Source organism: Salvelinus alpinus, chromosome 2 (genome assembly GCF_045679555.1).
Source record: "Salvelinus alpinus chromosome 2, SLU_Salpinus.1, whole genome shotgun sequence".
NCBI classification, from domain to species: domain Eukaryota; kingdom Metazoa; phylum Chordata; class Actinopteri; order Salmoniformes; family Salmonidae; genus Salvelinus; species Salvelinus alpinus.
This window is the reverse complement of record NC_092087.1, coordinates 123107429-123121908: the sequence shown is the minus strand read 5'-3', so window position 1 is coordinate 123121908 and position 14480 is coordinate 123107429. Positions and strand designations below refer to the sequence as shown.

Below are 14480 nucleotides of genomic sequence, written 5' to 3'. Positions count from 1 at the left end.
GTGGACATGTAACACCCTCAGAAGACAAACCTTTGTGGACATGTAACACCCTCAGAAGACGAACCTTTGTGGACATGTAACACCCTCAGAAGACATTCCTTGTGGACATGGAACACCCTCAGAAGACATTCCTTGTGGACATGTAACACCCTCAGAAGACGAACCTTTGTGGACATGTAACACCCTCAGAAGACATTCCTTGTGGACATGTAACACCCTCAGAAGACATTCCTTGTGGACATGGAACACCCTCAGAAGACAAACCTTTGTGGACATGGAACACTCTCAGAAGACAAACCTTTGTGGACATGGAACACCCTCAGAAGACATTCCTTGTGGACATGGAACACCCTCAGAAGACAAACCCTTGTGGACATGGAACACCCTCAGAAGACATTCCTTGTGGACATGTAACACCCTCAGAAGACATTCCTTGTGGACATGGAACACCCTCAGAAGACATTCCTTGTGGACATGGAACACCCTCAGAAGACATTCCTTGTGGACATGGAACACCCTCAGAAGACAAACCCTTGTGGACATGTAACACCCTCAGAAGACATTCCTTGTGGACATGTAACACCCTCAGAAGACATTCCTTGTGGACATGTAACACCCTCAGAAGACATTCCTTGTGGACATGGAACACCCTCAGAAGACAAACCTTTGTGGACTTTAAACTCTCTCAGAAGACATAGCTTTGTGAACATGGAACACTCTTAGACAACATACGTGCAGTTCTAATGAAACGATTCCTTAAGCATTGATGCAATGTGGAATCCAATGGTGAATTTTAAATTAGATAATGTAATAAATTAGATATTTAGTTGGGAGTCAATACAAGTGCAACTTTAAAACAGTCTGTTCTGTACTGATAACATATTGAGTTTTTCTATATTCAAACATCTGTGTCTCAAACTTTGTCAGATCACTTTATTATTTGTCTTCAGTCGTTTTGTATTCAATGCAGGTCAATCTTTATCTCTTTCCTCAATGTCTGGAGTGAAGTGTTCTATTTCGAGGTCTAGAACTCTGGGTGACCTGTCTTGACTCTTATCTCAGAATGTGTGGGCAGTGTAAAATACATGATTACAATTGATGTAGATGTTCCTCCCTCTCTCTGACTAAGGGCGATACAATTAGAGCGTTTGTGACACTTCTCACAAGTGCAGAAACAACTCAAACATAATACAGATCTTTTTTTCTTCTTGTTCTTCTTTGTTCCTCTGTGGCTTTTCCATTGTTCAAGTCTCCTAATTGACTTCAGTATTAGAGCTGCTTGTCTTATGAATATGTTGACAAGAGCTGTTATGCTAGACAACGTCCGAGTGCAGTTATTCATGTAACACCCTCCCTGCTGTTAGATTCAAAAAGAGAAAGCAAAGAGGATATTTTTCTGAATGTGTTTATAGTCTGAGATGTTTTGCGTTTTCCCCACAATTCAAGTTATTTTCCATTCTTAACATATTGTATCTCGGCTCACACACCTCGTTGGACCTGCGAGACAAGGCCTTGGGTCCCTAATGGATTGTGTAAAGTATATGTTCATCAACACGTTAACTTGGTGCGACCGTTGAGTTCAAGTATTCAGTACACATTGCAATTGTCACGTGTGCTCTCTCTCCGGCCTCTAGGTCACCAGGCTGCTCGCTTTGGCGCACACCTGTCACCATCGTTACGCGCACCTGCGCATCATCTGACTCACCTGGACTCCATCACTTCCCTGATTACCTTCCCTAACTCCTTATCTGTCTGTCTGTTAAAAAATATATGTCACTCCCTTTAGTTCCTTCCCCAGGCGTTATGGTTTCTGTTTCATGTCTGTGTATTGTTCTTGTCTCTTATTTTGTATTATGTTGTGTTCATTTATTAAAACACTCACTCCCTGAACTTGCTTCCAGACTCTCAGCGCACATTGTTACAGCAATTACTGTGGACACTTGGGGATATGGGGTTTTGATTTCATTATTTAGTTAGAAGTGTTAATGAGAGCAGACAATTCACCTCAGAAAAAGCTGCTAGTGTAGATAAAATGACATTAGCACAGACAGACATTAAACATTGATTGTACAAAAGATCCAGTTTATGTCCATTTATCTATTGCCAGTCTATGACGAAGCCTAACAATATCTAGTCTGTTTAAGTTCAACCTTAGTTCCCTCAGCACTAGTCTTTTAATACAAGTGTTCTCTGTGTTTAATACCCTTATTCAGGTTTCTGGTGTTCTAATCAATTGGTTTTGGGTATGTCAAGAGGAGAACCCCAGGTGTCTGACATAACTTTGTTTTCCCCAAATAATGTTCCTGTCAGCCCCCTGTAGTCTCCCACTCAGACGCACAATGTCGTCAGTCTACCGCATGCTGTACAACAACCAAATCAGATAGTTGACATGTTGGAGATGCATTTATTCACACTTCCTTTCAACCTTTGAAAAAAGTGAGCAAAAACGTTTCACTTCGGATGTATCAACAGAAACAAGTCACATTTCTTCACACAGTCAAACGAGTTCACAGTGTCCAACGTTCCAAGATAATAGAAAATAATAATAATTCACAACAAGTGAATTTGGATCACCTGCATACTCTATTTGCAGCCTGGTCACCCAATTACATTGCAGACAACCCAACACACCGCCTAAGCCCCGTTTGGGTTATTTGTAATTCCTACCACTGGGGGAAATAATCTGTATTCCCAGACAGCGCCGCTAGAATAAAGCGTCAGTGTATCTCAGGTTTATTTGTGACTTCTCCAGTCTCTAACTCAGTTGATTGGCCCCTTGTCTGCATTAGGTTTGTTGGCTATTACAGATAGCAGGATTACTGTCATTAGTCAATAGACTATAACTAAATGTTGTTGTGGAGGAGGGTCTTCCTGCTGAGGATAAAGCTGGAGAATGTGTTGTGGAGGGGGGTCTACCTGCTGAGGATAAAGCTGGAGAATGTGTTGTGGAGGGGGGTCTACCTGCTGAGGATAAAGCTGGAGAATGTGTTGTGGAGGGGGGTCTACCTGCTGAGGATAAAGCTGGAGAATGTGTTGTGGAGGGGGGTCTACCTGCTGAGGATAAAGCTGGAGAATGTGTTGTGGAGGAGGGTCTACCTGCTGAGGATAAAGCTGGAGGAGGTGTTGTGGAGGGGGGTCTTCCTGCTGAGAATATATCTGGAGGTGTTTTTTTTTGAGGATGTATACATTTTCACAACAGCAAATGGATGGAGGTGTGCTGTTAAATAGAGAGAGGAGTGAGGAGCCAATGTGCAAACGACAAGGAAACAGATTGTAGCGTGTGTAAGAAACACAACTTTCTTTGTCGTTTTCAGGCCTCTCTTGCCATGCACCTGTGTTCCTTTGGTGATATGGTGGAGTGGTGACATCCTTTTGGTTTTTCATCATGTCCCGGTCCTCTTTATATTGAGTTTAAAGCCCCAGTTGATGGACTGCCTCTTCAATTCAAACCATAGGCTGTACTGTGTGTGTAGAGGAGTGAGTGTGTGTGTGTGTGTGTGTGACAGGGAGAGGGAGTGAAGATGATGAATTCAAGTTTGTTTATCTGTTTTGAAACAGGGCTTCCAGAATATTCTCACTTTGTTCTATCAATTTACATTCCAAACCCCCAACTATCTGAGATTTCCTGACACTTGGTCAAAATCACTTATTTTCAATGAAATGTATTGGCCCATACTACAGTGACAGTGAGGGAGAAAACACACGTTTCACGGTTTGCATACGTCCCTTCCCTGAGCTGGCACTGATGGTGATCTGACACTTTATTACACCTCTCCCACTTCCTCTCTTGTTTCTCCCTGTCCCTGCCATTTTGAATCCCCCTCTTCTCGTCCGCTGCAGACAGAAGTCAGTGTGTGTATCTCAGTATCTCGGCCAGGGACATGGCTGACATTTAACTTTTCAAATAGGATCAGCTGGGTATCAGTGCTGCCAACCTTCCATCATTATTCTGTGGGGAAGACATAATAGTCGACGTGATGGATTCTGCCTCGCCTAACTACAGTCCAACAGCCTCGTTCTGTGGCCGGCTCCACTTTCATATGTCACTAAAATGACCCGCTCTGCATTGTTTTCTTGTTTATCAGTATGATAAAGTCTCACTCTGAGGGAGAGCGATAGTGAAAGAGGTGGCCATTTTGAATCCATTCATGTTCATGGTAATTTGAACCTGCAGCAGCAGTATTGTTTCCTCATCATCTATTTGAAATAGGGGATTATCAAAGAAGCTTCCTCTTTCAGTGGAATGTCGATCTGGACTGGAGTTGCTCTATACTGGAGCTCGTCTATGCTGGAGCTGGACTATACTGGAGTTGGTCTACACTGGAGTTGGTCTACACTGGAGGACTATACTGGAGTTGGTCTTTACTGGAGTTGGTCTATACTGGAGCTGGTCTATACTGGAGCTGGTCTATGCTGGAGTTGGACTATACTGGAGGTGGACTATGCTGGAGCTCGTCTATACTGGAGCTGGTCTATGCTGGAGTTGGACTATACTGGAGTTGGTCTACACTGGAGTTGGTCTACACTGGAGTTGGCCTTTACTGGAGTTGGTCTTTACTGGACTTGGTCTACACTGGAGGACTATAATGGAGTTGGTCTATACTGGAGTTGGTCTATACTGGAGCTGGTCTATGCTGGAGTTGGACTATACTGGAGTTGGTCTACACTGGAGTTGGTCTTTACTGGAGTTGGTCTACACTGAAGGACTTTACTGGGGTTGGACTACACTGGAGTTGGTCGATACTGGAGTTGGTCTATACTGGAGTTGGTCGATACTGGAGTTGATCTATACTGGAGTTGATCGATACTGGAGTTGGACTATACTGGAGTTGGTCTGTATTGGAGTTGGTCTACACTGGAGTTGGACTATACTGGAGTTGGACTATACTGGAGTTGGACTATACTGGAGTTGGTCTATACTGGAGTTGGACTTTACTGGAGCTGGACTGTATTGGGGTTGGACTATATTGGAGATTTTTTTTAAACTTTACGGAAAAAATGCGCTCAGAGAGTCCATCATTTATGTCCAAATAACTCCTTTTTGTTAGCGCGTTTAGCCCAGTAATCAAAATTCATGAGGCGCGATCACTAGGTGGAGACGAAAAGTCAAAAAGTTCCGTTACAGTCCGTAGAAACATGTCAAACGATGTACAGAATCAATCTTTAGGATGTTTTTAACTTCTCTAGGGTAGGGGGCAGCTTTCGGAATTTTGGATGAAATGCATGCCCAAACTGCCTGCATCTCGGGCCCAGAATATATGATATGCATATAACTGGTAGGTTTGGATAGAAAACTGTTTCCAAAACTGTTAAAATAGTGTCTGTGAGTATAACAGAACTGATTTGGCAGGCAAAAACCTGAGAAAAATCCATTCAGGAAGTAGTTTTTTTTGTTGGTTTTGTAGTTTTCTATTCAATGCCAATACAGTATCCATTGACGTAGGACTCAAAATGCAGTTTCTATGCCTTCCACTAGATGTCAACAGTCTTCAGAAAATGTTTCAGGCTTGTATTCTGAAAAATGAAGAAGTAAGAGCAGTCTGCATGAGTGGACCCTGCCGTGTCACAGAGCTTTTTCCTGCGCAAGGCCGAGAGAGTGCGTTTCTTGTTTACATTTTATATTGACGACGTTATTGTCCGGTTGAAATATTATTGATTATTTAGGCTAAAAACAACCCGAGGTTTGAATATAAACATCGTTTGACATGTTTCTATGAACTTTACGAATACAATTTGGATTCTTTTGTCTTTACTTTGTTTGAGCCTGTGGATTACTGAAGAAAACGCGCGAACAAAACAGAGGTTTTTGGATATAAAGAGACTTTATCGAACAAAAATAACATTTATTGAGTAAATTAATGTCTGCTGAATGCAACCATATGTAGATCATCAAAGGTAAGGGATTAATTGTATCTCTATTTCTAAATTGTGTAACTGTTCTACCTGGTTGGCTACTGTTTGTAATGATTTGTCTAGTGGGCTATGTTCTCATAATCGTAATGTATGCTTTCGCCGTAAAGCATTTTAAAAATCTGACACCGTGGTTGGATTCACAAGCAGTTAATCTTTAAACCTATGTAAAATATGTTTTGTTTTCTGAATTTTTATAATGAGTATTTCTGTATTTGAATTTGGCGCCCAGCAGTTTCACTGGCTGCTGTAGAGGTGGGGCGCTACCGTCTCACGTGCCCAAGATTAACATAAATCTTCAATAATGTTCCAACCGGAGAATTCCTTTGTCTGTAGAATTGCCATGGAACGCAAGCTAACTATCACGTGAACGCGCATGGCCAGCTCGTGGCTCTCTGGCAGACCTCTAACTCATTCCCCTCTCATTCGCCCCCCACTTCACAGTAGAAGCCTCAAACAAGGTTCTAAAGACTGTTGACATCTAGTGGAAGCCTTAGGAAGTGCAATTTGACCCCATAAACACTGTGTATTCGATAAGCAAAGAGTTGAAAAACTACAAAACTCAGATTTCACACTTCCTGGTTGGATTTTTTCTCAGGTTTTTGCCTGTCATATGATTTCTGTTATACTCACAGACATCATTCAAACAGTTTTGGAAACTTCAGAGTGTTTTCCATCCAAATCTACTAATTATATGCATATTCTAGCTTTTATGGCTGAGTAGCAGGCAGTTTAATTTGGGCACACTTTCATCCAAAATTCACAATGCTAACCCCTAGTGAAGTTAAACTTCCAATCAGATACTAAACCTGAGCGATTCTGACTCATGTACTGTAGATTTGGACAGCAAGACAAATTGTACCCACAAAGGTGTAATCTACATTATTGATATGACTTTTCCAGAGCATCAATTCCAGTATATCTAACCTGTAGTGTTATGCTACACATCAAGGAGTAATTACCTACCTTTCCTATGACATTAACAACCAAACACAATGAAAACGCCCAGAGAATGCTTTTTCATTAGCATTTTCATGCGCTCTCAGCTGCAATTCCTTTCCCGCATATATACCACTTAGACATACATTCAGTGCCAGTTTTATTTGGACTTGGGGAACCTTTGATGCCCTTGAGGTTTAGAACATACAGTATTTGTTTAATGTGGCCGGAGATTGGCTCTTTAGGACAACATTAGTATTGTACTAATTGGAGTGTGAAATTATAGGGAGTCGTCATTGCACAAAATGTCATTGCACAAATAGTGCGGAGGGAGGATCAAAGATGTATAGTTCAAAAGTGCTGCGTTCACCAGATAAAGCCTTGATGTAATATCCCATCCACCACCGACCATCTCTAGTCGTACACATCCCCCACATTTCCCCTAATGATCGTAACTTGCCCAGGAGCCTATAAATCGTGAACAGTAGTGACACTAAGTGTCTCAACATTATGTGGTCTCCACCTATCCTCTCTCAGAGAAAATCTACCATATGTCCTGAAGAGTAGTGTCAGAATCTCGTTTCCGTAAGCATTTTATATATATATTTTTTTAATTACGTCCTCGTGCCATTGTGTTGTCTTTGGCGTAATGTGCTAAGCTGAATTACTCTACCAGTTGACTAATGGTAATGGGTGACTGAAGATGACAGGGCCCATTTTGGGTTGTGGTATAGTGCTGTTGCTGTTAGTTCATTCCCTGTGTGTTAGGAAACCCCATTGGAGGTCCATGTTAAGACGGTTGTCACATGAACAACTGCATGTGCATTCATAACATGCCTGTAGGGGTTTTAACATGTTCATCGTGCCACCACGGAGACATAAACCAATATGTCTATATATACAAATATATAGTCTCAAGCTTATTGTAAAGCTGAACTCCCCATAAGGTGAAACAGTGTTCCTCCCAGCACGTGTTATTGCTTTTGTTTAGTTGAAGTAACAGAGGAGATGAACATCCAGCATCGCAGTAAAAATAAATCACAGTAAATACTCTGCTGTTCTATTGTGCACAATGATGTCAGAGAAAAACAAAACAGTATTCCTTGTTTGAAGTAACTTTGATGTTGTAGCATTGCAAATGGACGTGGCAGTTACATAATTAAGGATTCCAGCTTTAACTACAAACCTAGTGTTTAGTAGTAATCTACCATACAAAATGCTATATAGCAACATCACCCTTTCAATATGGCATATTCCATGCATGTACAGTTATGTTTAGTATTGTATTGAGTATGAAACAAACATTGTAGATAATGTTGCCAATATGTCATAGTCCAGCCTACTTTGTAGTATAGTAGTTTGCGTGATGCAGGTCATTGTTGGAAGGAAATATCCTCTGAAACCCAATAGGATACAACATGTTGTTCAACTGTACGTACACTTACTTAGAGAGCAAGGAATTATAAGAATAAGGATTTTAAGAAACAGCAGGAAGCATTTTGGATGGGGAGCAAATGAAAGTCATGGGGGCTGAATAATGAAAGAGGGAATAGCCCAAAATGTACATTGTACCTCTCCTCCTATAATCCTCTCTCTGTTATCCAGAGGAGTTGAGTTCGGCAAAAGAGCAAAACACACACTTCAAGGGCATGTGAAACTATCTGGAGGATAGTTTGGCTTCTCCGGGTTCCACAGGGATCATACTGAAGAGGTGCGACCCACATCTGGACAAACCCATCATCAGTCTGTCAGGGTCTTAGGAGGTATTATCAGTCTGGAGAGAGAGGCAGGCTGGGAAATGAGAAAATAACACTCTGACTGTCGAGAAAAATGGCCACATAACTTTTGTGGCAGAACTAAGTTGTGTAAATGGAGAAGACTCAGGGAGAGGTAAAATGTTGCTAATCACTAAGGTGTTATATCATCAAAACAACATATACGGTTGTTCTCTTGACACTTTCTACCTCATTAACCTTGGTGATTAGGTTTCTCCAACATTTTGTTGCTTGCCATTGTTTTTGCTTTTCAGAACACACAGGCCACAAATAAACGTGACGAATGTTGGCTGTTGGCGCTTAGCTGAATGGATCGTTCTTCTCCATTCCCTTCTCCCAGGGGGGCAGCTACCAAAAATCTAATCAGGAAATGGTAGGAATCAGCCTCGTTGAGCGTGCTACACAGTCCCTCCAGTCCTTCTATAAGCAAACATTGCTTGACTTAATCCGCCCTAATGATGCTAATGTACGCCGTTAATTATTTTCTACACAGAATCGTATCGCCGCTAAACGTTAGCCCAAATGCAACGGGGGACATCTGTCTCAATAAAGTATGCAGAGTGAGAAAATAAATATATTTAAAAAAAAATTCTGTCTTCATTTGAATTAAATTGACTGTTTAAAAGTGCATAAAAATGCAATTATGTGGTAATAATAGTAATATTTGGGATATTGCCTTTCTATGGATGGGTTTCAGCTCTTGTCGTTGGAGGAGTCTCCTTCAGATAAGCTGGTTTAAATAATTCCTTGTCTAATAGGAGTCAGTGAATTTATAAATCACAGAGTGCTTTCGCTTACAGGATCGTCTCTTGTCATTGTAATCCGTGGCTGACACCTTTCTGCTGCTCAATACTGATTTTTCGTTCTAAAACCTCCCGTTTCTGACATCGACAAAACTTAAATAGATGCACTATAGTACAGAGAGAGAGAGAGCAGTAAACCATATTTCTGATTTAAGAGATTGTGTTGTGTTAGCAGAAGCAACATCTGCCCCTTATGTGTGTTCCCAGACCTGTATCCAGGTAGTAAAAGTTTAGTATCCAACTGTGGTTGTATTATATTATGTGGTGCAAACTCTGCAATGGAACACATTGTATGACAAAATGGCTTCCTTACGTCAGCAGTTTCACTCCTCCGCATAAACTGATCCTGGAAGGTGATGTTGATCTTGAGTCAAAATGGCCTCCCCAGTCTCCACCACTGTAGTGCATAGGCCCACTTTGTCATGATGCGACCCCAAAGGTGCTGTGGAGTCAGACCCCAAAATGGTTCCTCCACAATATAAACATACTCGTGTCCATTCATTTAAATCCAAAATGGCCTCCACCACCACCGCAGTGCCTTCCCTCCCGCACCCACCTTAGATCTGGATGCGACCCTTCAAAATGTTGCTGAGCCAGAGCCAAAATGGCTGCTCCTTCTCCTCCTCTGCTGTGGTGCATTTCTCAGCTCAATGCCCGTCCAGATGGCAGGTATCTTAAGTGCTCAGCCCACATGTCAGCTGAAGCTGCTCCCCTTGCAGTTCACTGGAACCAGCAGGTCCTCTCAGGACACCTTTAATGGACTTTAATTTGAAACACACTGTCATGACAATGACAATACAGACCTCCATATTATCTTTAAAAATGGACTAATAAGAGCCCATATTGCCTTTAGCAGTGGACTAATAAGCGCCCATATTGCCTTTAGCAGTGGACTAATAAGTGCCCATATTGCCTTTAGCAGTGGACTAATAAGCGCCCATATTGCCTTTAGCAGTGGACTAATAAGTGCCCATATTGCCTTTAGCAGTGGACTAATACGTGCCCATATTGCCTTTAGCAGTGGACTAATAAGTGCCCATATTGCCTTTAGCAGTGGACTAATAGGCGCCCATATTGCCTTTAGCAGTGGACTAATAAGTGCCTATATTGCCTTTAGCAGTGGACTAATAAGCGCCCATATTGCCTTTAGCAGTGGACTAATAAGTGTCCATATTGCCTTTAGCAGTGGACTAATAAGTGCCCATATTGCCTTTAGCAGTGGACTAATAAGTGTCCATATTGCCTTTAGCAGTGGACTAATAAGTGCCCATATTGCCTTTAGCAGTGGACTAATAGGTGGCCATATTGCCTTTAGCAGTGGACTAATAAGTGCCCATATTGCCTTTAGCAGTGGACTAATAAGTGCCCATATTGCCTTTAGCAGTGGACTAATAAGTGCCCATATTGCCTTTCACAATGGACTAATAAGTGCCCATATTGCCTTTAACAGTGGACTAATAAGTGCCCATATTGCCTTTAACAGTGGACTAATAAGTGCCCATATTGCCTTTAACAGTGGACTAATAAGTGCCCATATTGCCTTTAGCAGTGGACTAATAAGTGCCCATATTGCCTTTAGCAGTGGACTAATAAGCGCCCATATTGCCTTTAGCAGTGGACTAATAAGTGCCCATATTGCCTTTAGCAGTGGACTAATAAGTGCCCATATTGCCTTTAGCAGTGGACTAATAAGTGCCCATATTGCCTTTAGCAGTGGACTAATAAGTGCCCATATTGCCTTTAGCAGTGGACTAATAAGTGCCCATATTGCCTTTAGCAGTGGACTAATAAGTGCCCATATTGCCTTTAACAGTGGACTAATAAGTGCCCATATTGCCTTTAGCGGTGGACTAATAAGTGCCCATTTTGCCTTTAACAATGGACTAATACGTGCCCATATTGCCTTTAGCAGTGGACTAATAAGCGCCCATATTGCCTTTAGCAGTGGACTAATAAGCACCCATATTGCCTTTAGCAGTGGACTAATAAGTGCCCATATTGCCTTTAGCAGTGGACTAATAGTGTCATGTTCTCTGCGTTTACCTCATAGCACTTCACAGAGCAGTTATGCCTAATTGGATAACAATGTAGACATACCAAGCCTCAGTACTTAGTTGGGTATTATTAATTTGCATTGTGAATCACCACATGTTTTTCACAGTCTAGACATGTAGAACCAATATACTTACTTACACATCCACACACATTTTTCCACCATAACATGAACCTTTTAAAATCTCTTTACACACCACTAAACTACACCTATAAAAGGTGTCGGGGTCTAGGAAGAGGTTGTTGTTGACGAGTTTGCAGAGCGTATCCAACCGAGCGGAATAGATGACTGAGCTCAACAGCCATCATTCCTCCCCACCAGAGATTACACATTTGGTGACATTGTGAATCAAAGCAGTTGCAGCGCCGTTTGAACGGCTGATATCATTTGTTATTTAACTGAGGCAGTGCAGATGTGTGCCCCATTAAGATCCATTGAGGGACGGTGGTGGGTAGTACGTCACCGCAATGCGAGAGCGAATTGGTATTGGTTTATAGGAAAGTGGGCTCCATTAGCGTGTGAAGTTCATCTCCTGAGATAATTGTTTTATTTGTCAGGTGCATACTACTAGCAACATGAGATGTTCCACTTACATGTTTAGCGATACGGTATGCTGTATGAGAATACATGCTGTTGCCATTGCAGTGTATTTCATTTTTATGTGTCTTCAAACTCTGAAGATGATTACTTTCTTGATTAATTAATGCTGTGCTGTAATATGTATTACAGGTCTATAAGTCTATAAGACTGAGATTTAAACATTATGCAACATATTTTGACACATCAGCCTACCATAATATTCTTACTGCAGTGACAGCATGGCACCTAACAAACGTGATAGACATCCATACAGTATCATCAGGTCTAATTCCATTTCCAGTATTGTTCATCATTTTCAAACATAACTGTTAAATTAATACATCAAACTCTGGAGTTCATTACAGAGTATCAGCTCTACTGTACAGTATATGGACATAGTTTACATCCCAAATTGCACCCTATTCCCTATGGGGCTCTGGTCAATAGTAGGCCACTATATAGGGAATAGGGTGCCATTTGGGACTCAACACAGTCTTATTTCTATAGAACATACAAGGGAGGGGTGACAAGTGATGCAGTAGTTTGTGCTCCGGAGCAGACCATTTTACTCGCCCTAGTAAAGCTGGTTAGGCTCTTTTTGTGTTACCCAGAGCGGTGGTGTCTGCAACTGTGCTGCTGGCAACACTTTAAACTAGCCTTTTTTTTGCCAACGTTTACTGACACCGGCCATATTCAACGGGTGTTGAGCGTTCGTAAATTTGTCAGTTATTCTGCGCTCTGGCACACGACGAGAGTGCTCTGAAATCGGAGTAGATAGCCAGAGCGAATTTACCAGCTACATCTATCGACAGTTGTCGCAGTGACATCATAAACATTATATTGAAATATATACTTGCATAGTGGAGTCTTTTGTTTAAACATGTAGCTAGCTAGCTAAACAATTAACCACAATCCCAACTCATAATGTTACTACCCTGCATGAATCTGCAGGTAACTAACCAACCAGGTTCAATGTTAGCTAGCTAACATTCGGCTATAACTAGCAATGCAAATGGCTCTGAGATACAAATAATATTACAATGCAGATCACATACGTAATGTTACCTAACTAGCCAGCTAGCTAACGTTAGCAGTAGAATTTAACTTCAAATGAAAATGACTTTCTGACTAAATTAAAAATGTGTAATATCTGAAAATGTAGCTAGCTAGACTATCTTACCCGTATACATGGATGGACGCTTCTCCCTCTCTGTCACGGTTGCCATGGTTGCCCTTAGTTTGAGGATGTAATCCGGAGCCTTCAGTGTTCTCTTTTCGACTCCGTCTGCATATTTGCAGTCAAACTGCAGAATTTCCCCCATCTCCTTAGCTATCAAAGTCTAATTCCACTGATTTCAAAACTCGGTCCTCTAGAAAGTGGAGAGCAACACTTATGCAGTTCTACTATGTGATATCTTTCAAAAAAGCCACGTTAGAAAGGGTTACCTACACATACTGACCAGTTCATATTATAGACAGAATCCTGCTACATGGCAGACCAATTCAAACTCATCTCTCGGCATGTCCAGCCCACTCATTATCTCAGCCAATCATGGCTAGAGGGAAGGTTGCTAACTTTTTCCATGGATAAACCAACTAGGCTCGTAATTTATCAATTTTATTCATATTTACAGATGGCATACAAGTGTGCACATTCAAGTTCACATGTTCAGGAAGGCATTTCTGCCCAAAAAAGCATTTTGATTTCAAAAAAAGTTTACATTCAAATAGTGCTCCTGTGAAGTAGTGACACGCAACATACGCCTAGTCACCTATTGTAAAGTATTGTTTAGGCTTCAACTCACATATGTAGCCTGAAGTATGGCACCAACAAACTTGACAATCTCTGATACTATTAGCTTGCAATCCCATTTTAGTTCCTTCTATACTTGAGCTGATACTGTATACAGTTAATAAATATGAGTTGATTGTTGAGCTGTAGCACACTGTAAATGAAGCCTCCTGTTACTAATTTGAAACACATTCTGCCATCTGCCTTGCAAATGACTGCCACTTTAGCCCAGGGCTCATACAGAGCTCACAGTAGACTAAAAATCCACAAGACCCAGACTGTTGTCAAATGATGCCACCCTGTTTCCTCTATGTCAATCAGGATCCAGACATGATGGACAGAATGACAGTCATCCTAGTCATCACCTCATAGCCACTACCATAATGAATAGGTAGTGATAGTACAGTGTTCACAAGCATGTGTTGGTAATATCATGTACTGTATCTATGTACAGCTACTAAAGTGACCATGTTGAAGGGATGGCTGTCTAGATTGACCACAAACTGTATAGTATGGCTTCTATACAGGTTCACTCTGGCCAAGACACTGTCAGACTGGCCAAGACACTGTCAGACTGGCCAAGACACTGTCAGACTGTCCAAGACACTTTCAGACTTGCCAAGACACAG

The 14480-nt window shown here is 41.5% G+C and overlaps 1 protein-coding gene across 3 annotated transcripts in view; it reads left to right on the top strand.

The window, feature by feature from the left end:
- Positions 1 to 14480, top strand: part of LOC139568649 (VPS10 domain-containing receptor SorCS3-like) — a 207669-nt gene that overhangs the window by 120032 nt on the left and 73157 nt on the right. The window lies entirely within an intron of this gene.